The following is a 27527-nucleotide window of genomic DNA, read 5'->3' as shown; positions in this document are numbered from 1 at the left end:
AACAATCATAGATACTCATGTAATATATTTATAGATAGATGCAAAGATTATTACCTACATATTAACCTAAGTTTCTAAAAATTATTCTAATGCAAAAGCTATGTGGAGACTTCTAGATTATTAAGAGCATGTAAAAGAAAACAATACCAATATTCCTAAGTGTATAAAGCATGAACTTATTTATTTATATTTTGAATTTTGAAATTTTAACTAGAAAACAAATGCATATTATACATATCTATATCCTAGCAAATGCCTTAATTACACGCGGTTTCTATGCCCTCCCCCCAAACAAGAAGCATGATTTGTCCTCAAAGCATTTAAATAAAGAGGGTAGAAAAATACCATGGGAACGCGCGGAAATTTGGAACATCCTGCAAAACAAGGTTAGAACATACTAATATAGAAATAAAAACCGACGCGAACTTTGTAAAGAGTTCCACCCATTATGGGGTTAACAAGAATAAAATTGTTTTTGGGACATAAGCGCATACTAATCGAAACTAAAAAAATCGGACCTTTTATCTCCCCGCTTTTGTTCTTCATCCTCCTCATCCCTTCTTCTATAAAGAAGTGAGGTTCCTTCTTCTGGCCCGCCATGCCATGATAATTTGCCGCTTCCCGCCATTTATCATCTATTATTGCTAACCTATTAAGCCACTCGGGTCCGACGGGTGTAAAGGTGCAACCTGGATGAGGGTCAGATCCTCCACCCTAGCCAAGTCATTGCACGGAAAGATCGAATAATATTATTGGTCGCATTGTTGTCGACCGTGAATCCAATCCGCGGAAACGTACAAAACAGGAAAGAAACATAGCATAATACGGAATTAGATCGTGCATAAGAAGGTATTTATGCCTCATACTATAGCTCGCGGCTAAACTAGACATCAAGGTTTCGGGAAGGTCATGGCACATACGCCCCGGCTAAAGCAAAGAAGACGCCAAAGTGGCATCGCTCACGTAAGAAAACGCCATTCCCTTAAAATGTTTAGCATGATCCAAAATATAACAAATTCCTATGTTCATGGACAAAGCTACCAAAGCGCGACGTTATATTCCCCGTGGTCCTCTATACGGAAAATGCCCGCCCCATACTACTACTCATGCAAAACTCATAAGTGTAGACATGCATATTATCTACCCAATAGCACCATGGGTCTTGTAGATTTCAGCGGCATAGCAAGTCCAAGAACAAATGCTAGCAAGAACCCGGTAATTTCCATGGTTCCTCATTATCGTTGATGGAGAACACTTGTTCTCCATCCGGGTCCCTCAAAGAAAATACAATTATCATAAAAATAAGATGCAAGTCTTTGGAGAATAAAGTTCATTAGGTCCTACCATAAGCGGTTCCCGGCCCTACGATGATGTGACCACCTCGCATGAAACCAAGCACCATAAGTAGTGCTTTGGAACAAATCTTCGAAAAGATTGTTCCGCATTATGTGTAGGAGATGTCATCTCAAAATGACCCTCCGAACAGCTGCAACTAATCTGGGAACAACCCGCAGAAAACCGGAAATTTATGGTCTACTTGAGGTCGTATGCCAGGCTTTCGGGTTTTTGATTTCATGTTTTTTTTGGGGTTTGGATTATTTCGATGTAAAATTTCTGAAATGGCTTAGGCGAAAATGCTTCCATCAGGCCAGAAAGGCCCGAGGTGCCGGATTTGTTAAAATGGTGAAGAACAACGGAAACGTGGGAGTGAAAGTGCGAGAGATGGAAGTTAGGTGTAGTGTGCTGGTTGTGTTGTAGAATGAATGAAATTTTTATAGGTTTTAAGTTGCTAAAACGAATCGAAGTTGCCAAAAGCTTTTACGGCAATTTTCGAAATACTAAAATTTTCAAACCCAAAACGGAAACAACTCATATTCTTGATTCTAAAACAACCCTAGTATCTTTTAGGTTGAATTTAGGATAAAACTACCTAACTTATCGAGATTTCATCCTAACCAATATTTATTCATAGATATGCCCGGATCGGCAATATTCTCACCCTAACTACTTAAATAACTTCTAGAAATGAAGGTCATATAAAAATCATCTTTGGAATAGATAATACCACCCCTCAAACAATTTGGGAAGGTGGGATCAATATTAAACAACCATACAATGAAAAATAACCAAGATTATATTAAAATTTTCATTCAAAGTACATTTCACTACAAAATTCAAATTACCGAATTAAAACTTACATTAAAATAACTAACAATAATAAAACTACAAATAAAAAATCATCAAGCTATACTATCCCTAAACACATCGGTATCGTGGTAGCGGAGGGGCACACGCCGAGATGGGCCCCGAGCTCGATGGGCCATAAGAAGATTCGCCTTTTCGGGCGATGACGCCATTCTTTGATGATGTATCCTCGAAGGAGAATCCCCATGAGGTGGAAAGCGCGTAAGCATATCGCTCGAACTGGCGCTTGAGATTCCAAATTTTAGCCCTCATCCGTTCCCCACCGCCATCCTCTCACCGGGTACCTAATCTCGGTTATAGTGCATAGTAGCCCTGTCGAGTCCCGGAGGTCTTCGCAGATAGTATTGAGTGAGCGATGCCACGATGAATTACAGCCACGCGCTCAGATCGACCAACACCTCTCCAAGGCACCAAAGATCAAAACATGTCAAGTCCTCCTCATCCTCCGAAGTCATTCTCATTTTCGACGTCCTCCTCGCCGACTACCCTATCCTCAGCAACCTCCAAACTTGTTGGATACACTCCTTATAAACCGAGGATTTCGGTGTAGGGTGAGGCAAATCCTATCGACGTCGAGTCGCCTCAACTTCAAAGATGATCTTGGTTATCAAAACAAGGAGAGGTGCAATAGACTTCCCACTCCCCTAATCATGTTAAGAAAAACTCCAAGATACGTAACTCATACTTCGCCCTCGAGTATCCATAGAATGTGAAGGCAGTTCAGACCAATGTCGCTGACCTTCTCCTTCCCTATGACATTCCTACCAATCCACTAAGCTGCAGCCAGCTGGTTGGTTCTGAGGGATGCCTGGCGAACACAATGCGAGCTCACATTGTAGCTCCCTTCGGTAATAGTCGCGTTCATCAACGGCTCGACCCCAATATATTGGGACTCCTGTAACGTGGCATCAAGATGGATTCTAGGCAGAATCAGCCAACAACCCAGTAGTTACTTCCTTCCTCCTCTTTGCCACCGTAACGAAAATTCTATTCCCCTCCAACTCCCTCGTATTGTAAAACCGTCGGACTAACTCTTCGTAGTAAAAGGCATCGGTCGAGTACCACAAGCTATTCCAATCTCTACTAATCATTTCATCACCGTAAAATGGTGCGAAGTGGTCGCCAGTAAATGCTTGCTCTGGCAAAATCCAGTGTTGTTGAGCCATTGGAAGTTTTGATAAGGTTAGGGGGTTTGAATAAGGTAGGGGGAAACAATGAGGGACAACCTCACTAAAAAAACGATGGTGGTGGTGGTGGTGGCGCGGCAGCTCCAAGATTTGGATTTTTTGGTGGTTTTTGGTTTTGTAAATTGATAGAGGTGGTGGTGGGACAGTTTTGAGAAGATTTGGAGTGGGTTTGGATGTTTGGCGTGGGTGTAGGTAGTTTTCTTTTTAATTTTAATTTTTGGTTTAGGGTTTGAAGCTTGGAAGTTTGTCAATGGCGGTTTGGAATTGAGAACTCACGACTGTTGGTGGAAACATAGGGCGAGTCTTGGCTGCCGGTCTTGCTAGGAAGTTGGGACCAAGCCCAATTCGAATTTTTGTCGATTTTTAGCGCGACTTCAAACTAACATTGCCGCTTCGTTACCGGTCCGATTTTTGCGAATGAGATATGTGTTTCGACCCCCACCTACGTGGCAAACATCCATTAGTAGGGGTCTCTATTTTATTCGTTTAATCAACAGGGGCTAAAGCCCAATTAAGAATATCATGGATCAATGTATGCCATTAACTCATGTGTAAGGTGAACCTTAGCCACATGGCTTGCCATTAATGTACATTGATTTATGTCCGTGATTCATTTCTTATCAAAGAGATAATTATCGGTCGACGGTTATATTCTATCACAATTACTCAAGCAACAAGATTACTTGAGTTACAAGGACTTTCTACTCTACCTATATAAATACCAAACTATTTTTATAAGGAACTACGTGGAAACTTGATCCCTAGAGAATAGATCTGGGGCACGAGGCAGCCATTATCTTGGTTCGGTTTTCATCTCCCCAACATCAAATTCCTCTCGTTTCTTAGTGAAGTTCTTTACCATTGCTCTCGTTGTTGAAGCTTTTTATTGCCGAAACATAATTGCGCCATCGTGGGGAATTTAGAATTCATTATCACGTGAAACAATCAAGATGGTAAGCACAAGAAGCAGACCAAATAGTCGACATATTCCTCCTGCTAATAGGACTCGCAACCCTCGAAATTCAAATCGGCTAATGCAAGAACCGTTGAACAATCAAGTTGCTCCTAGTAGTAGGATCAATTCTCAATATCCAACTGTAGCAGTGCAACCGCCACCGCCACCGCAAAAGGCAGTACAACCGCCGGAACCAACCCTAACAGTCTTGCAACAAGAAAACCGACAAGTCAGTAATCCTCCATGCGGTCCGCCATCTGTCCATGTTGATCCTTTAGTTGATATGGATATGGACGTGGACATTACTCTCACACCAACTAACAGAAAAGGTGATAGTAACAGCCAATTCACCCTTAATACGGTTAAGCGTGAGTTACGATGAGTCAAAAATTTAAATAGAAACTTGAGAAGGAAGCTGGCAAAGAGGCAAAGGCCGATGGGCGACGATGCCGCAAATTCAACAACATCATCGCACCAATGGCGGACGCGAGGCCATTCCAGTTGTATATGGGACCGTCTTGAAGATCCACTTCATCGCCCTCAACAACATGTTATTTTCAAACACAATCAACCAGTGCACACTCTAAGAGTAATGACCCTATTACTCAGATTTATGGGGAGAATCGGATTGGCGGGGATAACTACTACCCTAGACATGTCCGATCTCAAATGGAAGATTTACCTCGAAGCAATTTCAGGGAAGACCGCCATCCAAGATATGTCCCGACATGGTGGGAAGGCGGCATCGTAGACAAGAGCAACAAAATGGAGAAGTGGTATAATTATACCGACTACCCAACCAAGGGTGACTCACCGCCTAGACAGTCGGGTTTCTGGTGGATAGACAAAGACAATCACCGGGTCTGAGTCGATCGTATGCATCGCCAAAGATCTCTAACTCCAATAAGAGATAATGGAAGATATCCTTCTCCACATGGGCACGACGGGAGTCGGTTGTTCGAGCCAATACTTTAACTCTAATAGAACAACGGTTTTGAAAGAGTTGATTGCAAAAGAACTTAACGATAGAGAGTCAAGGGATGTAAGAATGAAAAACTTGACAATCAATGATGGCGTACTTGATAAGTTTTCGCTCAACATTCAAGAAGCTTACCACCATCCCGACTTCAAACAAACCGATTTTGAACTTTATGATGAGTCGGAAGGAGATCCTGGCTTGCATATTCTATCGTTCAAAAATAAGTTGGTGTTATGGGGTGGAGATGATCCGCTCATGTGTAAGTTCTTTCCATCAACTCTAAAGGGAGAAGCATTACGCTGGTTTAGTTAGTTGCCTTCAAGATCAATTCACCAATTTAATGAACTAGAAAATCAGTTTGTTAATCATTTCCGCCACAATTACAAGACGCCAAAGGATGTCGACTCACTTCTGAACATCAAGCAAATACGTGACGAAAAGTTACGCACTTTTGTTACTAGGTTCCGGAAGGCAGCAGCACCGCCACCGACGCTACCGCAAACGGCGGTACAAACGCCTCCGAAAGAAGGCGTCACGGAAGACAGTATAAGGAAAACCTTCATCCCAGACTGGACCGACCTGACAAGGAAAGCCGACCTCACAGATTTGAGAAAAATCGTCATCCTAGACAGGTCCGACCAGGCAGGGAAAGAAGGCGTCACGGAAGACAGTATAAGGAAAACCTTCATCCCAGACTGGACCGACCTGACAGGGAAGGCCGACCTCGCAAATTTGAGGAAAATCACCATCCTAGACAGGTCCGACCAGATAGGGAAAGAAGGTGTCACGGAAGAAAGTATAAGAGAAACCTTCATCCTAGACTGGACCAACCTGATAGGGAAGGCCGACCTCGCAGATTTGAGAAAAAACCGCCATCCTGCATGTGTCCGAGGCAGCAGGAGAGAAGGTGTCATAGAAACAACTAGAGGGAAGACCACAATCCCGCACAAACTACATCAACCTAGATAGGCTGGTTACACGCAAAGAAAAAGACAATCTCCAGTCGGACCTAAACGTGTGTACCGCCTAAAATCTCTAACTCTTGTAAGAGCTGATTGATGATTGATGATTCTCCTATTGATGATTTCTTGTGCCAGGAAGAATCTATGGAAGACATTCTGCCGCCAATAACTGGGGGCGACGAAAACCAACATGAAAACTCAATTCCTAATCCCATTGACCTATGGATTGTTTACTCAGATGGCTCCCATAGTAAATCTGAGTCTGAAATTGGATGCATTTTTTGTTAAACTCGGCGAAGAAAAGATTGGGAAATCTGTGCGACTTGGCTTCGCCACTTCAAATAACGAAGCCGAGTATGAGGCTGCCATTTGTGCCTTGAGAACAGCTTTGATAATCGGGGTTTTGAAAGCTCCAGCTTATACACGGATTCTCGCCTTTGTTGCCAATCAGTTTGGTGGGTCTTTTGAAGCAAGAGATGATGCGATGGCAGCTTATCTTAGTTTGATACATAGTCTTGCTCGACAATTTGATTGCATCTCTATCAAACGCCAAATAACTTATTCATTCGATTCATCTTATCTCTTCGCCGCCCGTTAGAAGCCGTAAGGGTCAAGAGTCAAGACACATCACTTTTGCAGTCATCTTTTCGTACCTAAGTTTGAACGTTTTTACGCCGCTTAGTTCGTTATTCTCATTACTTAAAAAATCTGGACAAAGTTACTACATTTAACCCTTCGGGTTTAAGTTTGAATGCTTTTACGCTCGCTTAGTCCATTACTATCATTACAAAAAAATCTGACGAAGTTACTACATTTAGTTTCACACCTTTTAAATTTGAACGCTTTTACGCCGTTTAGTTCATTACTATCATTTAAAAAATCTGACGAAGTTACCACATTTAGCTTTGTCAGTCTAAGTTTGAACGCTTTTTACGCTCGCTTAGTCATTACTATCGCTACGACAAAATTTGACGAAGTTACTACGTTTAACTTCGCCAGTCTAAGTTTGAACATTTTTACGCTCGCTTAGTCTATTACTATTGTTCCGACAAAATCTGACGAGGTTAGCACTTTAGCTTCGTTAGCCTAAGTTTGAACGCTTTTATGCTCGCTTAGCCTAATTTTGCAAAGTTAAGTATGCATTGGGGGCGTCTCGTTCTATTTCATTTCAACTGCATAAATCTACAACATTGTCAGTTTTCCGCAGGTATGTTATCTGACACAACAACAATATTTAATAATAAACCCATCTTTATTTTTATTTTTCATTAAAAGAAATTTTAGCTCTATGGTATTACATTCACACAATTACCTAATCAATTATTTCTGTCAATTGTCTTACGGTTGTTCGATTAAATCTTCATTTTCTTCTTCGAAATCTGCGTTCGCTTCGCTTAGCGCTTTCGGTTAACTATTTTCCGCAGTCATTATTTTTTCTAAGGCATTGTGCCGATCTTTCTACGAAAAATCAACTTCATTATTTTTTCTACGGCATTGTGCCGATCTTTCTACGAAAAATTTTCCGAGCAAAAATTTTCGTTAACTTCATTATTTTCTCTAAGGCATTGTGCTGATCTTTCTAATTTTCGTCAACTTCATTATTTTTTCTAAGGCATTGTGCCGATCTTTTTCTACGAAAAATTTTCCGAGCTTTAAGCGAAAATTTTCATCAACTTCATTATTTTTTTCTAAGGCATTGTGCTAATCTTTCTACGAAAAATTTTCCGAACGAAAATTTTCGTCATCTTCATTATTTTTTCTAAGGCATTGTGCCGATCTTTCTACGAAAAATTTTCCAAGCAAAAATTTTCATCAGTGTCGTTATTTTTTCTAAGGCATTCTGCAGATCTTTCTACGATAAATTTTTCGAACGAAAATTTTCGTCAGCTTCTTTTTTTTTTTTTTTTTTTTTTTTTTAAGGCATTAATTTGAACTTTTCGAAGGAACTTTCCGAGGTCGTTTTGCCTCTCTATCGGGATTCAAACTCGCGTTTAATTCATCTATATATGAAGTCTGTTCAATCAATTTCTTTCACGCTCAATTTATGTGCAAGTCCAAGTTCAAGTTCAACACCTTTAATTTTTTCCAAGTTCAAGTTGGTTTTCATCTTCTTATCCATCCCCACGTCATTGTGTTGTCACCCACACAAATCCAAGTTTATGTTCACGTTCATACTATAATCCAAGTTCTACTATAATTCCAATTTCCAAAATACCTTCTCCCTTTAGTAACTTGCCTGTCTTACAAATTAATTCATGTTCATGTTCACGTGAACTAAGAGATGCTTGCTCATTATAGTTTTCTCTCATATCTATTCAAATCACCAAGTCCAAGTCCATGTTCACATTCGATTGCTCTTTTCATTTACCACCTACAAGCATTTGTTTCACTTTGACTTGACTTCTTTACACTTTTAATTTTTGAACTTATGTTGTTATATGCTGCAATGAGCCCCACGTAGCTCGCCTCTTTTCCTGTTTTGGCAGACCTCTTTATCTCCGCAACTAGCCTATTTTCTTCCCGATTCCAATGAAGTAATTTCCTTCTCATTGCCTCCAGTGGCAGTCGTCATTTCTCTCTTACTCGCCTGTAGTGCTTCTTTAGGCGGAGGGGTGGTTTCGCGAATGTATTCATGACTCAATTGCTCCAAAATAGAAACGCCACAGATTGAGAAGACGACCCTATTCCTTTTGTTTTTTTTTTTTTTTTTCCTTCGCGAGTTGTGTATTTGTTTTGGGCTTTTTATGGGTTCGTCCACTGTTCCAAGTTACAGCGTTTATCACTTCCTACCTTATCCAATCCGGATTTATTCTAAGGAGTTTATCACTTTCTACCTTCGGTGTTTATCACTTCCTACCTTTGTCTTTATCTCTTTAATCTCCTTGCTGGACCGACTTAGTAGCCAGTTTTTGCAACTCTTTGAAATACAAAACTTAATTGGACAATCTGAAGACTTTACCTTGTTCACTCGGCTAACCAGCTTAGTGGGTCTGCCACTACAGCCCAACCACTTTCTTGAATGGATTCCATTTTTTTGCATACTTCTACTAATGCTAAGGTTTACAAATCCTGGTTAAAAATTGGTTTCCTTTATCGATTTTTTGTGACACCTATTTTAATGCTCGCTTCACCCTCTATCAATTAATTACATTACAGCCTCATATAAATTAGTTTAAAATTATTTATTACACAATATTTCATGCATTTTTCTCGACATTCCATTTTAATAACGTTTGCATTCACACAACACTTTGTTATACATTCCGCTTACTCTTTTCTTATTCCAAGTTTTCCTTGATTTTTCTTCTCTTATTTGCCATGTGAACTTTGTTAGCATGACAAAGAGGGGGTGGTGTTTCGACCCCCACCTACGTGGCAAACATCCATTAGTAGGGGTCTCTATTTTATTCGTTTAATCAACAGGGATAAAGCCCAATTCGCAATATCATGGATCAATGTACAGGCCCATTAACTCATGTGTCTAAGGCTGAACCTTAGCCACATGGCTTGCCACTAATGTACATTGATTTATGTCCAGATTCATTTCTTATCAAAGAGATAATTATCAGTTGACAGTTATATTCTATCACAATTACTCAAGCAACAAGATTACTTGAGTTACAAGGACTCTCTACTCTACCCATATAAATACCAAACTATTTTTCATAAGGAACTACATGGAAACTTGATCCCTAGAGAATAGATCTTGGGTACATAGGCAGCCATTATCTTGGTTCAGTTTCATCTCCCCCAACATCAAATTCCTCTATTTCTTAGTGCGTTCTTTACCATTGCTCTTGTTGTGTTGAAGCAGTTTACTGCCGAAACAATATGGAAATGATCAGGAGAGAATTTCCAATCCAATGATCCATAAAACACTCTATTTCGACCGTGGGTGACATATAAGATAGTGGAAAATGCCTCGAAGTGCGTGCATGACGTAAGTTATGCGAAGAATGAACTTTAAATTCATCGATTATATCAACCTGAAGCAAAATACAATTAAACGGCCTAAGCAACTCTAATGGGACATAAAACATTCTAGGACGGAAACACGAACACCCCACCCCCAAACAAATTTTTTACAACAGAGTTTACAAAAAAAAAAAAAAAAAAAAAAAATTAAAAAGTGGGTCTTTTAAAGTCAGATTCCCGAGACTTCCTAGATTATTATGTTTATTATTTAATATTTTTTTTTACTTTTATAAGGAAAAACAATAAGCAATAAGGACATAATTCACCCCATATAAAACATGACTCAAAAACCGAGAAAATATGCATGAGTTTAAAACGTGAATTATGTTAAATGTGGACTTAGGATCTGGTACTTACAGCCACACACTCCATAGGGAGGGCCCGGTTATTTGAATGGTGCACTCACCAATATATGGAAATGAAAGGAAATGCACCAAACACAAAAATTGAGTCGTTTATAGTTAGATACTCGAGACTTTATCTAAACATATGTATGAACATGTAGTTTATCATATATCAACAACCGAAATAGTTGTGGATCATTCCATAAATAAATATCACAAAAAACATACCCAAACACAATCAAGCACCAAGATTTCCTATGACGCAACCTAGTGAAATGAAAGCGAAGTCGGATAAACCTATAACGTAACCTAGCATGCACCTTCTTTTTCATCTTTGAACGAGGGGGTGTCCTAGTGAATAAGTGTGGAAAAGTGATTGGTTGTGGAGAATATGGTGGATATGGATAAGTTGTAGAAGGAAAGCATGGAAAAAATGAGGATGTGGGTTTAGCACAAAAACTCATTCATGGTGTAGGTAGGACTGCCCTCAATTAAAAAATGAAGGTGTCAAATGGTTTGTCCTTCCAAGTATTTGTTTGCTAGGAGGATTTAAAAAATTATGAAGCACTGTGAGAAAAAAAAAGGATCGAGTGCAAACTTCGAGATTCCTTTGAAAGGGTGGAAGGAGGGGAGTCGAGGCGGATGTTGTGCAAAGTAGTTCTTGATAGGGTGACTCATCACCTGCTCTAAGAAACTCATCGAATTCCTCATCTAGATTGGTCATATCCACATTACTATGGTATTCCTCTATATCTTTGAGAAAGTCATCTATCTCGTCCTCATCCATAATATGTGTATCGACTAGTGTAGGGATGAAAACGTTGGAGTCTGAACCTTCAAAGGAAAGAAATTTGGGTATCTGATTATCAAGGAATGTGTTGTTGAAATAATCTCGAGCGAAGCTCTCGATCATGCTAGCCTCTCCATCCATAGACGAATCGGGTAGCTGTGTCTTTGGTTTAAACACATTTACTTCAACAGAAAGATGGCCAAAAGACATGGACATCGAACCATCGGGCAATTTATGAGCGCGTTTGGGCGGTTGTCGAGGAAAGGACGCTCTAAGATGATTGGGGACAGAGTCGTTAGCGACTTCTCAGATCGAGGATGATGAAATCATTTGGATAGTAGAAATCTGAACCTTTACCAGCACGTTTTCAACCACACCCTTAGGATACTTAATAGATCGATGATCTAATTGCAACGTCATTTTAGTAGGTTGCATCTCCTCTAGACCTATTTGTCTATACAAATAAAATGGGAGTAAGTTAACACTAGCCCCCGTGTCTAATAACTTGTCGTCGATAGGAATCTCCTAAGGTGCATTGTATAGTAGAATCCACCAAGGTCCTTTAATTTTAACAATTCTGTTATGTTCGGATAGAGTTGGGAATTGTTCTGTTAAAAAGGCGTCTTTTGGTATATTGGTCTTACGCCTAGTAGTACACAACTCATTAAGAAACTTAACATGGTGTGGTAGCTTTTTAATAGCTTCGAGGAAGGGAAGGTGATAAAACATAAAATGAATAGTTTACCTACGAAATGAACGATAAAACTCAATACGTAAGTAAACTAAAACTTTATGTGAAATTTTTGGGTCTATGTTTTATCAAAGATTCTACTCTCAATCCTATGAGATATAGTGGAGTAGAGTGATTCGTTCCACTCCTAGTCCTTCCGTATGCTATGTTCTCACGTGTAAGTACTCTACTTAAAGTCAATGAGAGATTTACGAAAAAGGCAACTAGACTACGATGCAACTACCCACGAAATGCAACTAGTCGACGATGGGAATAACTAAGGGAATGCTACGTTGATTCTATGATAAGGAGTTAGAGGGGGATTGATTCCACCTTAACTCGACTTAATCCTATTAACCATTTAATCGTCAGAATCCGAATTGAACTGCTTCGCAGAACAATTGGTTCTTCCTAATCCCTAATTACACATGGCATTCCTACCAATTCATAACTAGCATGTGAACGATTAAACCCATTCTCATGGTGAACTAATCGTTTCTAGAGTGGAAAGGAAATTACGACGATTCTATGATATTCGGAATCAAGCTTTCATCGAGGCTTCTCAACCCCTCTAATGGAGGTTTAGCCAAGAATCATTACGCTAATCATTTCGATTAAATTTAAACTAAACATGGTATAAAGAATTGAAATTTACTTAATTAAACAATAATGAAATCTAATTTAATGACTCAAATGAAATAAGGACAGGAATTGAAATTAGATCTAGAAATGGGAATGACAAAATCGAAATTGATAAAAAAAATACTACTTTATTGATCTAATCAAAATGAAGAACAAGATTCAAAGGTTTAATCTAATACAATAGTTGAAATGGAACTAAACTTAATTAATCTACATGAAAAACTAGATCTAGAATTCATTAATGGAGGCTACTAATCTAATCTATTTCTAGGTCTAACTATCTACCATTAACTAACTACCATTCTATACCTAATTTTCTACCATTAACAAATAGCTAAGCTTTTGTTTTTATACATTCAGATCCAAAAATCGTGCATGGGCTTGGAGCAATGTTTTGGGCCAGAGAATCAGGGCCAAAACCCAATTCTTTCAGTCCAAAAAGGCCTCTTCAGCTGCAGTTGGCTTCCACAGACTTTTCGTCCACTTTTGCTCCTCTGATTGGGTCATGGCTTAGACCATTGGAAAGCTCTTTCCGAGCCGGTCGTTTTGACATAAAGTAGGCCCCATTCCGAGGTCTGAGTCCAAAGATACGGCCTTCGGAAGTTCTACTGACTTTGAGTGATGTTTCTGCCCGTGTTGACTTTGACTTTTCAGCTTTGACCAGGCTTTAGAAAGGCTTTGTCTTCTTGAATCTTGGCCTTTAATCACGGAACTCCTTAGAAACCAACCTTTGCTCCTTTATCTCGCTAAAGTGGCACCTTTCTGCACATAATGGACTTTGAAGCCTGAAATGCATAAAAACACGTAATCAGTGTTAACTCTTAATTATTACTCACATAATTGGTCTAAAAGTATGACTGTTAAAGGGTTAAAACTACATTTTTGGGCTCTTATCAGAAGGTTTATAGTTAGATTCTTGAAAACGTCCCTAATCTCCTCATAATTTGTATCCCTAGTTAACATGGCTAATTTTTGTGGAAACGGTGGTTTCTCTCTATATTTAGCATATGTATCACCTGGATGTTTAACCTTGGCGTTCTGTTTCTTAGGTTGTGTTGTAACTGGTACCTCTACAGTGGTAGGCTCTTCAGTTTCTATTTCGGTATCTAGTAAAGTAACATGTGTAGAGGCTACTGATGGGGTAACTATATGCATAGTTACTTTGTTATCAACCACTCTGCTAGAACGGAGAGTGGTGATGGCATTTAGCTCACCTACATTTTCATCTTCATTACTAGTATTACCGGTTACCTCAAAGGCCGTGTTTGTTGTTTTAGGATTAGGTATCGCGTGACCTGGAAACACACCTTTGGGTTGGGCTTTATCTTGGGCCAACTGTTGGCTTAAATTATTAACGGATTGTAGGAGCTGTTGGTTAGATTGAGCCATGGTTTGGAAAAGTTGTTGGCTCACCTGTATGAAGGTGTCAAGACGATCTGATTGGGTGGGTGTAGTGGTCCACGGGTGGTGTGACTGGAACTATCTCACGTTGATTATTTATGGGCGGATTGTGATAGTTATTATTTACCGGAACGATACCTCTATTAGCATTATAATTATTATAACAACCTTGACCGTGTGCTTGACCTTGTCGAGGTTGTGCTTGGTTGTTATAATTATTATAATTACCCTGACCCAGTCCTTGTCGTGGTGGAGCTTGGTTATAACTGTGCGTTGGCCTAACATATTGATTATTGTATCCTGGAGGTGTGACTTGTTGGTTATTTCTCCAGCCGAAGTTGGGATTTTGTCTCCAAGGAGCGTTAGGTTCACTATTAATGGAACAAGCATGTTCATAAGCTATAGGACAGTGAGTGTCGGGATGCTCAGGACTCCAACAGAAACTACATGGATTGGAATTTACATTCATGACGGGGATAGGCTTTTTGTTGTGAGAAATGGCCTCTACCTTTTAGTGAGTGATTCGATTAGAGTTTTAGCTTCGGGATCGTGTGTTTTATCTCAAACATACCGGCGACCTTAACTGTATTAGAAGAACTAGCGGAGCGGTGGATATCGTCACTACCCCAGTTGTTATTTCGCTTAGTTTGATCCTCTAAAAATTTATAAGCCTCCGAGGCTCCATTACTTAGGAAACTACCCCCATTTATTATGTCAAGGACTTCTTTATGGTGGTGTAGAAGTCTTTTGAAAAAGGCACGACCTAACGTGTCTTTCTCTAGGTTATGATGTGGACACTCTATAAGGAGATCGGTGAAATGATTCCAAGCCTCTGAAAATGATTCATGAGGATTTTGTCGAAAGAAATGAATCTTGGAAAGCATCTCATCCGTCTTTAGGGGTGGGTAAAAATGTTCCTAAATAGCTGAACAAGTTTAGCCCACGAGTCCATGCAATTAAGCTTTGGGCGCTTAACCAAGACGCCTTTTATCGGCTAAAGTGAAAGGAAATACCCTGAGTTTAATTTGTTCAGCACTCACCGTAAGATGGTGGAATGTTGTAAGAACTTGTTCGATCCTACGCATGTGCTGATAAGATTTTTCATGGTCTAAACCATGGAAAACTGGTAACAAATTAAAAATATTGGGGGGAATTCGGAAATCCCCCACTGGGTCTGCAAGAACGATGCAAGATTTGGGACTATCGGTCAAGGCTTTATAAAATTCCGAGAGAGGAGTCTCTCCTTCGTCGGGCATTGTGTCAGGTAGAGTATGTGGAATAGTAGCTAGAGGTGCAATGAGTGGTATACTAGATAGGCGTGCTTGTTGATGTTGCCATGTAATTACGTTAGGTGTTTTTGTTCGGCCAGACCTTAATCTCTACAAGGTTAAGACCAAACTTAACTAAACACGACAACCTCCAAACAATCCTGATATTCTAGTATAAACCTCTAACAGAAGATGCGAGGGGTGGAAGAAAAGAATACATGATTGTGTCCTTGCTTCGCTTATGAATAGCATCTTGTTTACGCGTGTTTAGTGTATATAACAAGTTAGAACACTAAAAAACTTGAAAATCGGGTTCAAAACAAACCCGTGGAAACCGCAAAATTATCGAGGGCGCAGCGCCCGTAACTTCAAGTTCTGATGTTTAAGCACGGGTCGCTTCGGTTTGTACGGGGTTGGTTGCTTCAACTTCAAGATTTTTAGCACGTGTCGCTCTCCTTTGGGAAAAGTGCGCTCCGTGCAATTTTTGCGAGGAATATTAATGCTGAAAAAGACAACCACAGTTAGAATCGAACAAGGGTGGGTGGGTGAAATGGGACTTTAAGAAGAGTACTTATACTACGAAAACAATGCGAAAGTGAAACTAAGATGGCAGCGGTGCCATTTGATAAACGTAAAAAGAATAGTTTACCTACGAAATGAATAAAGCGATGAAACTCTAAACGTAAGTAAAACTAAAACAAAGTTACGTGCCTAATTTATCAAAGATTTCTACTCTCAATCCTATTGAGATATAGTGGAGTAGATGATTCGTTCCACTCCTAGTTCTTTTCAAGATAGTAATGTTCTCTACGATAAATAATCTTAACTAAAGTCTAATGAGAGATTTATTTAATTTAAAACTAGACTACGATGCAACTACCCACAAGATGCAACTAGTCAACTAAATAAACTTGACTATGGAAATACTACGTCAATTCTATGATCAGGGGTGAAGGGGATTGATTCCACCTTAACTCAACTTAACTACTAACTAATTTAATCGTCGTGGATCAAACAAGAATTTAAACTAGATCTATAAATGTAAATGACAAAATCGAAATTGAATCAAGAACTACTATTTTATTCATCTAATTCAAACTAAGAACAATCATTCAATAGTGGAATAAATTTAAAACAAGAATAAAAACTAATTAATTAATCAAAAACTAGATCTAGAACTAAGGTTTAATGACTATTTTTCTTATCCTAACCTAATTTATTTTCTAACCTAATTAAATCTAAATATCATTACAAAGAAGTCAAGCTTTACTTTTTAAATTAGATCCAAAAATTAAAATTTGGGCTTGGAGCCATGAAAACAAACAAGAATTTAAAACTAGCCCAAAACCCAATTCTTCAAAAAACCAAAAAAGGGGTCTTCACTGGATTTATTCTTCAATAGACTTTTCGGTCCACTTCTACTCCTCTGATTAAGGGCTTGGACCATTGGTAGGCCCAATTCTAAAACTAGATCGGGTTGTTTTGACATAAGGTACTTTTTCTTAGGTCCGAGTCCAAAGATATTTTCTCCGAAATTCTATATGATTACAAAGAGTCAAGCTTTTGTTTTGATCGATAAGAGCCAAAAATGTAGTTTTAGCCATGTTTTGAATGGAAAATACTTTTTAGACCAATTATGTGAGTAATAAAAAGAGTTAACATTTGGATTTGGCTTTTATGCATTTTAGCTTCAAAGTCCATTAAGTGCGACCATGTGCCACTTTAGCGAGATAAAGAAGTAAAGGTAGGTTACTAAGGAGTTCCGTGATTAAAGGCCAAGATTCATGAAGACAAAGCCTTTTAAAATTGCCAAAAGCTGAAAAGTCGACGATAAACAACACACAAAATGTAGCGGAGAACTTCCAAAGGCCATATCTTTTGGAGAAAAATTCTCAGAATGGGGTAATACCTTATGTTAAAAACGACCAGTTCGGAAAGAGCTTTCCAATGGTCTAAGCCTTGATCCAATCAGAGGAGCAGAAGTGGAAAAAAGTCTGTTGAAGACAACTATAGTTGAAGAGGCCTTTTAGAGGCCAAGATTGGGTTGAAGACAAAGCCTTTTTAAAGCCCAAAACATGGCTGAAAAGCCCATGCACGATTTTGGATCTGAAAGTATTAGAATAAAAACAAAAGCTTAGCTCTTTATTAATGGTAGATAGTTAGGTTAGAAAATAAAGATAGCTTAGAATAGAAAGTAGCCATTAGAATAGCTTCTAGATCTAGATTTAATTGTTTTTAGTTAAGTTTAGTTTCAAAATCCAATTCTTGTTTTAGATTAAACTCTTAGAATCATTATTCTTAATTAGATTGATTAATAAAATAGCTAGTTTGTTAATTTCGATTCTTGTCATTTACATTTGTGTTAGATCTGATTTCATTTATTACTTGTTATTCAATTCTTAGTTATTAATTAGATTTTAATTATTGTTTAATTTAGATTAGTAAATTTCAATTCTTTATATTATGTTTAGTTTTAATTTAATCGGAAATGATTGCGTAATGATTCTCGGCTAAACCTCCATTAGAGGGGTTGAGAAGCCTTAATGAAAGCTTGATTCCAATTATCGTAGAGTCGCCGCAGAATTTCCTTTCCACTCTAGAAGGCGATTAGTTCACCATGAGAATGGGTTTAATCGTTCACATGCTAGTTATGAATTGGTAGGAATGCCATGTGTAATTAGGGATTAGGAATAACCATATTGTTTCTGCAAGCAGTTCAATTCGATGACGATTAAATTCGCCGTTAGTAGGATTAAGTCGAGTTAAGGTGGAATCAATCCCCCTCTAACTCCTTATCATAGAATCAATGTAGCATTCTCATAGTTGTTCTGATAATCGACTAGTTGCATCTTGTGGGTAGTTGCATCGTAGTCTAGTTGCCACTTCGTAAATCTCTCATTAGACTTTAGAGTTAATAGTACTTATACGTAGAGAACATTAACATGCGGAAGGACTAGGAGTGTAACGAACTTTCTACTCCACTATATCTCATAGGATTGAGAGTAGAATCTTTGATAAACATGGGCAGCATAAGATAGTTTTAGTTTACTTACGTTTTGAGTTCATCGTTCATTTCATAGGTAAACTATTCAATTTTATGTTTTTATCAAATGGAGCCGCTGCCATCTTAGTTTCACATTCGCATTGTTTTCGTAATGTAAGTACTTTTCTTAAAGTCCCATTTCACCCACCCACCCTTGTTTGATTCATACTGTGGTTTTCCGTTTCATCGTTGAAAAAAATTCGACAAAATTACACTAAGCGATCGCCTATAAGAGAGCACCTGCACACCCTATAGCACGGAACAGCGACCCGCCCTAAGTTCTATTGGAACACGAAGTGACGACCTTCTATGCGGCGTGATCTGGCCTATATGGCCACCTCTAAGATATATTTTTCAGGAATTCTACGGTTTTGATTCGAACTTTGATTTTTCAAGTTTTTCGGTGTTCTAACTTGTTATATACATCGAACACGCCAGTAAACAAGACGCTTATTCATAAAGCGAAGCAAGGACTAATCAGGTATTCCTTTCTTCCACACCTCGCATCTCTCGTTAGAGGTTTATACTAGTATATCAGAATTGTTTGGAGTGTTGATGTGTTTAGCTAAGTTTGGTTTTAGCCTTGTATGAGATTAAGGTCTGCCAAACAAAAACACCGAACGTAATTACACAACAACGTCAACAAACAAGTCTATCTAGTATACCACCCACTACACCTCTAGCTACTATTTCACACACATCACCTGACACAATGCCCGACGAAGAAGAGACTCCTCTCTCTTACTTCTACAAAGCCTTGAGCGATAGCCCCAAATCTTGCATCGTTCTAGCAGACCCAGTGGGGGATTTTCGAATCCCCCCAAATATTTTTAATTTGTTACCCGTTTTTCATGGATTAGACTATGAAAAACCTTATCGCCATTACGCGTAGGGATTGAACAAGTCCTAACGACATTCCACCATCCTACGGTTGGTGCGGAACAAATTAAACTAAGGGTATTCCCTTTCACCTTAGCCCGATAAAGCGGCGTCTTGGTTAAGCGCCCAAACGCCTAATTCTCGTGGACTCGTGGGCTAAACTTGTTCATTTGTTTATGGAACATTTTACCCACCCCTAAAGACGGATGAGATGCTTTCCAAGATTCATTTCTTTTGACAAAATCCTCGTGAAACATTTTCAGAGGCTTGGAATCGTTTCACCGATCTCCTTATAGAGTGTCCACATCATAACTTAGCGAAAGACACGTTAGTTCGTACCTTTTTCAAAGGACTTCTACACCACCATAAAGAAGTCCTAGACATAATGAATGGGGGGTAGTTTCTTAAGCAAAGGAGCCTCGGAGGCTTATAAATTTTTAGAGGATCAAACTAAGCGAAATAACAACTGGGGGGGTAGTGATGATATCCACCGCTTCGCTACTTCATCAAATACAGTTAAGGCCGCCGGTCTGTTTGAAATCAAACACGATCCCGAGCTTAAAACTCTAATCGAATCACTCACTAAAAAGGTATAGGCCATTTTTGTTCAACAAAAGCATATCCCTGTCATGAATGTAAATTCAAATCCATATAGTTTCTGTTGGAGCCTTGAGCATCCCGACTCCCACTGTCCTATAGCCTATGAACAGACTTGTTCCATTAATAGTGAACCTAATGCCCCTTGGAGACAAAATCCCAACTTCGGTTGAAGAAATAACCAACACGTCACACCTCTAGGATACAATAATCAATATGTTAGGCCAACACAAAGTTTTAACCAAGCTCCACCACGACAAGGACAGGGTCAGGGTAATTTTAATAATTATAACAACCAAGTGCAACATCGACAAGGTCAAGCACAAGGTCAAGGTAGTTATAATAATTATAATGCTAATAAAGGTATCGTTCCGGTAAATAATAACTATCAAAATCCACCCATAAATAATTCACGTGAAATAGTTCGATCCACACCACGTAACTACTACACCCACACATTTGGATCGTCTTGACACCTTCATACAAGTAAGCCAAAAACTTTTCCAAACCATGGCTCAATCTAACCAACAGCTTCTACAATCCGTTAATAATTTAACCCAACAGTTGGCTCAAGATAAAGCCCAACCCAAAGGTGTGTTTCCAGGTCACGAAATACCTAATCCTAAAACAACAAATACAGCCTTTGAGGTAACCGATAATACTAGTAATGAATATGAAAATGTAGGTGGGCTAAAGGCCATCACCACTCTCCGTTCTGGCAGAGTGGTTGATAACAAAGTAACTATGCCTATAGTTACCCCACCAGTAGCCCCTACACCTGCTATTTTACTAGATACCGAAATAGAAACTGAAGAGCCTACCACTGTAGAGGTACCAGTTACAACACAACCTAAGAAACAGAAAGCCACGTTTAAACATCCAGGTGATACTATTGCTAAATATAGACAGAAACCACCGTTTCCACAAAAATTAGCCGTGGTAATTAGGGATACAAATTATGAGGAGATTAGGGATGTTTTCAAGAATCTAACTATAAATCTTCCCTTCCTCGAAGCTATTAAAAAGCTACCACACCATGCTAAGTTTCTTAAGGAATTGTGTACTACTAGGCGTAAGACCAATATACCAAAAGACACCTTTTTAACAGAACAATTCCCAACTCTATTTGAACATAATGGAATTGTTAAGTACAAGGACCCTGGTCGTCCTACCTACAATGCACCTTAGGAGACTCTTATACGACGACCGCGTTATTAGACTTGGGGGATAGTGTTAACTTACTCCCATTTTTTTTGTATAGACAAATAGGTCTAGATGAGATGCAACCCACTAAAATGATGTTGCAATTAGCTGATCGGTCTATTAAGTATCCTAAGGGTGTGGTCGAAAATGTTCTGGTAAAAGTTCAGGATTTTTACTATCCGGCTGATTTTGTCATCCTTGATACAGAAGTCGTTAACGACTCTATCCCGATCATCTTAGGGCATCCTTTCCTGGCAACTGCCAATGCGCTCATTAATTGCCGCGATGGTTCAATGTCCATGTCTTTTGGCCATCTTTTTGTTGAAGTCAATGTTTTTAAAACAAAAGAACCGCGGTTACCCGATTCGTCTATGGATGGAGAGGTTAGCATGATCGAGAGCTTTGCTCGAGATTATTTCAACAACACATTCCCTGATAATCATATGCCCAAATTTCTTTCCTTTGGAAGTTCAGACTCCAATATTTCCATCCCTACACTAGTCGATACACATATTACGGATGAGGATGAGATAGATGACTTTCTCAAAGATGTAGAGGACTATCATAGTAATGAGGATATGACCAATCTAGATGAGCAATTCGATGAGTTTCTTAGAGCAGGTGATGATTCACCCTATCAAGAACTACTTTGCACAACATCCACCTCGACTTCTCTCCTTCCACCCTTTCAAAGGAATCTCGAGTTTGCACTCGATCCTTTTGTGTCTTCTGTACTTCATAAGTTTTTAAATCCACCTAGTAAACAAATACTTCAGAAGACAAAAGTGTTTGACACCTTCATTTTCAGACTTGAAACAGTCCCTACACACACCATGAATGATTTTTGTGCTAAAACCACATCCTCATTGTTTACATGCTGTCCTTCTACAACTTATCCATATCCACCATATTCTCCACAACCATTCACTTTTCCACACTTATTTACTAGAACACCCACTCATTCAAAAATGAAAAAGAAGGTACATGCTAGGTTACATAATAGGGTTATCCGACTTCGTTTTCATTTCACTAGGTTGCGTCATAGGAAATCTTGGTGCTTGATTGTGTTTGGATATGTTTTCTGTGATATTTATTTATGGAATGATCCACAACTATTTCGGTTGTTGATATATGATAAACTGCATGTTCATACATACGTCTAGATAAAGTCTCGAGTATCTAACTATAAACGACTCAACTTTTGTGGTTGGTGCATTTCCTTTCATTTCCATATATTGGTGAGTGCACCATTAAGGTAACCGGGCCCTCTCTATGAAGTGTGTGGCTGTAAGTACCGGAACCTAAGTCCACGTTTAAACATAATTCACGTTTTCCACTCTTGCATGTTTTTCGATTTTTTTTGAGTCATGTTTCTCTATGGGGTGAATTATGTCCTTCTTTTTTATTGTTTTCTTTTTTTTAAAAAAAAAAATATAAAAAAAAATATATATATATATATATATATATATATATATATATATATATATATATAAAGAATAAGCATAGTAACCTAGGAAGTCGGGGAATCGACTTTTAAAAGACCATTGCTAAAAACAAATTTTCTAAGCCGTTGTAAAAAAATTTGTTTGGGGGTGGATGTTAAATGTTTCGATCCTAGAATGTTTATGTCCCATTACAGTTGCTTAGGCCGTTTAATTGTATTACGATCTGGGTTAACATAATCTTGAATTTAGAGATCAGTCGTTCGCATAACGTACGTCAGGCACGCACTTCGAGGCATTTTCCACTATCTTATATGTCATCCACGGTCGGAATAGAGTGTTTTATGGATCACTGGATTGGAGATTCTCTCCTGATCATTTCCATATCTCATTCGTAAAAATCGGACCGGTAACGAAGCGGCAATTTTGATTTGAAGTTTCGCGAAAAAATCGAAAAATTCACAAATTTCGATTTGGGCTTGGGCCCAACCCGCGCCCACCGACAGCGCACCCGCGCCCTTACCTTCACCATCAGTTCATCATTTTTTTCCACAAACCACCATTAACAAAGCTTCAAACCGACCAAAAAAATAAATTAAAAACAAAACCTAATTAACCCACGCCCACAATCAAAGACCCAACCCAAATCTACTCCAACCGCGCCACCCCACAACCTCCACCAATTTACATCAACAAAAACCACCAGAAATCAAAATAAAAAAAAAAATCGATGCTGCCGCGCCACCACACCACCACCACCATCGTTCTTTTTAGTGAGGTGTCCCTCATTGCTTCCCCCTACCTTCTACAAACCTCAAACCGTATTCAAACTTCCAATGGCTCAACAACGCCGAATTTTGCCGGAGCAAGCTTTTACTGGCGACCACGTCGCGCCGTTTTACGGTGACAAAATGATCAGTAGAGACTAGAATAGTTTGTGGTACTCGACTAAAGCCTATTACCATGAAGACTTAGTCCGACGGTTCTACAATACGAGGGAGTTGGAGGGGACTAGGATTTTTGTTATGGTGGCGAAGAAGAGGAAGGAAGTGACTACTGGGTTGTTGGCGGAGATTCTAGGCATTCCGCCTAGAATCCATCGGATGTCATGTTACAACAGTCCCAATATAATGGGGTAGAGCCATTGATGAATGAGCGTTACCGTTCGAAGGGAACTACAATGCGCGAAGATCGCATTGTGTTCGTTAAGCATCCCTTAGAACCAACCACCGGCCGCATTTCGGTGGATTGGTCGGAACATCTGGGGAAGGAGAAGGTCGACATCGACCCGGCTGAACTGCCTCCACATCTTATGGATACTCCAGGAGCAGAAGTACAAGTTCTGTATCTTGGAGTTTTTGCTTAGCATGATTAGGGGAGTAAGGAAGTCTATTGCACCTCTCCTCGTGGTTGATAACCAAAATCATCTTTGAAGAGAGCAGCGGCAAAGGCGTCGATAGGTCTTACATCACCCTACACTGAAATCCTCGCATCTATAAGGAGTGTATCCAACGAGTTTGGAGGTTGCCTGAGGATAGGGTAGAGGACGAGGAGGATGGTGGAAACGAGAATGCCGAGGAGGATGGGGGAAATCAGAATGCCGAGGAGGATGAGGAGGACTTGACTTGTTTTGATGCGGATGCCCTGGAGAGGTGTTGGTCAGATGCAGAACGCATGGCCGTAATTCATCGTGGCATGCGTTTGCTCAACACTATCTGCGAAGACCTCCGGACTCGACAGGTAACTATCCATCAAAACTTCGAGATCCGTACCCAAAGAGAGATTGAGAGGTAGGAACAAATGAGGGCCGAGCTAGAAGCTCAGCGCCAGTTCCGGGCCGACATGCTTCCACGATTCCCACCTCACGGGGATTCTCCTTCTGAGGACACACCATCGAGGCACGAGCGTCGTCGCCGAAGGACGAATCTAATGGTGCCCGCCATCGAGCCTCGGGAGCCATCTCCGAAGGTGTACTCCGCTACCCGATGACCGGAGTGATTAGGGATAGTATCGTTTGATATTTCTATTTTTATTTGTAGTTTCATTATTGCCATTTATTTTAATGTAAGTTTTATTTCCGTAATTTGAATTTTGTAGTGAAATGTACTTCGAATGAAAATTTTAATATAATGCGTTATTTTCATTATCGTGGTTGTTTAATATTGATCCCACCTTCCCAAATTGTTTAGGGGTGGTTTTATCTATTCAAAGATGATTTTTATATGACCCTCGCCTTAGAATTTATTATGAGTCAAGGTGAAAATATGGCCGTTTAGGCATATCTATGAATAAGTATCATGGTAGGATGAAATCTCAATTAAATAGGTAGATTCTATCATAAATTCAACCTAAATGATACTAGGTTTGTTTTAGAATCAAGAAAATGAGTTGTTTCCGTTTTGGGTTTGGAAAATTTTGGTATTTCCGAAACTGCCGTAAAACCTTTTGGCAACTTCGATCCGGTTTAGCAACTTAAAACCTATATAAACTTCATACATTCTACACTCACAACTCACACTACACCTAACCTCCATCACTCACCTTTCACTCCCACGTTTCGTCTCATTTTCGAAGTTTCAAGCAACTCCTTTTTTCGCTCTGCTCGCAATTTTTTTCAGATTTTTTGTCGAGGCGACTTTCATTTAAAGGTGAGCGACCAGCTCAAACACTGGAAATTCAAATCTTGAGGCCTTTTCATTCGACTTTCGTGGACCAGAAAAATTCCGTTTTTCTGCGGGTAGTTTTCGGATCATTCGCGGCTATTCAGGCGTAATTTTGAGATGACATCTCCAACATTGATACAAAACAGTCTTTCGAAGATTTGTTCCAAAGCACTACTTATGGTGCTTGGTTTTGTGGCGATTACATCGTTAATTTTGGGAGCCGCTTATGGTAAGACGATGCACTTTATTCTCCAACACTAGCATCTTATTTTTACGATAAGCGCATTTTCTTTGAAAGACCGGATGGAGAACAAGTGTTCTCCATCAACATTGATAATGAACCAATGGAAATTACGGGTTCTTGCTAGCATTTGTTCTTGGACTTGCTATGCCCATTTGAAATACAAGACCCATGGTGTTATTGGGTAGATAATATGTATGTCTACACTTATGAGTTTTGCATGAGTGGTATGGGGTGGGCATTTTTCGAATCGAGGACCAAGGGAATATAACGTCGCCTTTGGTAGCCTTTGTCCATGAACATAGGAATTGTTATGTTTTGGATCATGCTAAACATTTTAGGGATGGCGTTTTTCTTACGTGAATGATGCCACTTGCAGCGTTTTCCTTGCTTTAGCCACGGGGCGTATGTGTCATGACCTTCCCGAACCTTGATGTCTAGTTTAGCTTCGATCCCATAGCATGAGGCATAAGTACCTTCTTATGCCTGTTCTAATTTCTGTATTATGCTATGTTTCTTTCCTCGTTTTTTTGTACACGCGTTTCACGGATTGGATTACGGTGACATTCGCATGCGACCCACCAATAGTATTATTCGATCCTTCCATGCAATGACTTGGCAAAGGGTGGAGGATACAACCTCATCGAGGTTGCACCCTACACCCCGCCGGACCAAGTGGCTCTTAATAGGTTAGCAATAATAGATGATAAATGGCGGGAAGCCCGGCAAATTATCATGGCATGGCAGATCTAAAGGAACCTCACTTCTTTATGGAAGAAGAGGATGAGGAAGATGATGAGTAAACGGGGAGATAAGGTAAGTTTTCATTCTAGTTAGTGTCTGCTTATGTCCCAAGCAATTTCATTCTTGTTAAGCCCATAATGGGTAGAACTCGTATAGAGTTGCGTCAGTTTTTATTTCCTATGTTAGTACGATCTAACTTTATTTTGCAGATGTTTCTGAATTTCACACGTTTCAATGGTATTTTTCCTACCCTCTTTATTTATATGCTTTGAGGACAAAGCATGCTTCTTGTTTGGAGGGGGCATAGAAACACGTGTAATTAAGGCATCTGTTAGGATATAGATATGTATAATATGCATTTGTTTTCTAGTTAAAATTTCAAAAATTCAAAAATATAAATAAATAAGTTATGCTATACACTTAGGAATAGTGGTATTGTTTCCTTTCTCTATGCTCTTAACAATCTAGAAGTCTCACGTAGCTTTTGCATTAGAATAATTGTTAGAAACTTTGGTTAATATGTAGGTAATCATCTTTGCATCTATCTATAAATATATTACATGAGTATCTATGATTGTTAGCAGTAAGTTTCTGAAATCTAGGCTAGAGTACTTATTCTACAAATCCTGGAGAATATAGCCTAAAGCCTTATATGAAGCGATACATTTGAGAAATGACACAAGGGAGAAGTAAAATCCGGATAGAGAAATCACACGTCCACTTGCTTGATCATTATGCCATATCCTAAGCGAGAATTTAAGCCCTCTTTGGATCGATATAGCCAGAAATTCAAACCTATGAATTATTTTCCGCTAGTAAGCCCCTCGAGCCTTTCTTTAGCCTTCCATAAACCCACAATTCTTTTACCTGTTACAAAAACAAAACAAAATAAAAAATTCAACTTACCCAATCTAGAATAAGTCCGAGAATAGAATGAGTGAAGAAAGAAGAAGAGAAAAACCTGTGTAAACAAAAATTAGTTAGTTGCTTCAGAAAAAGAAAAGAAGTTTCCATCCAAAAAAAATAAAATAAAATAAAATAAATAAAAAACTCCAAAAATAGAATAAAAAGGAGTCAAAAGCCAAAGAAAAGAAAAAGAAAAAGAAAAATATGGCTAAGGATGGAAACAAAGTATAGAAGCAAAAGAAAATAACAAGGTTTTCTCTAAGTTACATAATATGAAAACTCTATTATCTCAGACTTGTCTTTTTGAATATCCATTTCTTTCCTTCTTAAACCATCTCCTAATCCCCGCAACACCTAATAAAGACCTCTAG

At 39.1% G+C, this 27527-nt stretch overlaps 1 pseudogene; it reads right to left on the bottom strand.

The window, feature by feature from the left end:
* Positions 1 to 19581: 19581 nt before the first annotated feature.
* On the bottom strand, positions 19582 to 19675 carry LOC147475770 (small nucleolar RNA R71; annotated as a pseudogene).
* Between the last annotated feature and the right edge of the window lie 7852 nt (positions 19676 to 27527).

This window comes from Coptis chinensis, chromosome 9 (genome assembly GCF_015680905.1).
Source record: "Coptis chinensis isolate HL-2020 chromosome 9, ASM1568090v1, whole genome shotgun sequence".
NCBI classification, from domain to species: Eukaryota; Viridiplantae; Streptophyta; class Magnoliopsida; order Ranunculales; family Ranunculaceae; genus Coptis; species Coptis chinensis.
This window is presented reverse-complemented; position numbering and strand designations above follow the sequence as displayed.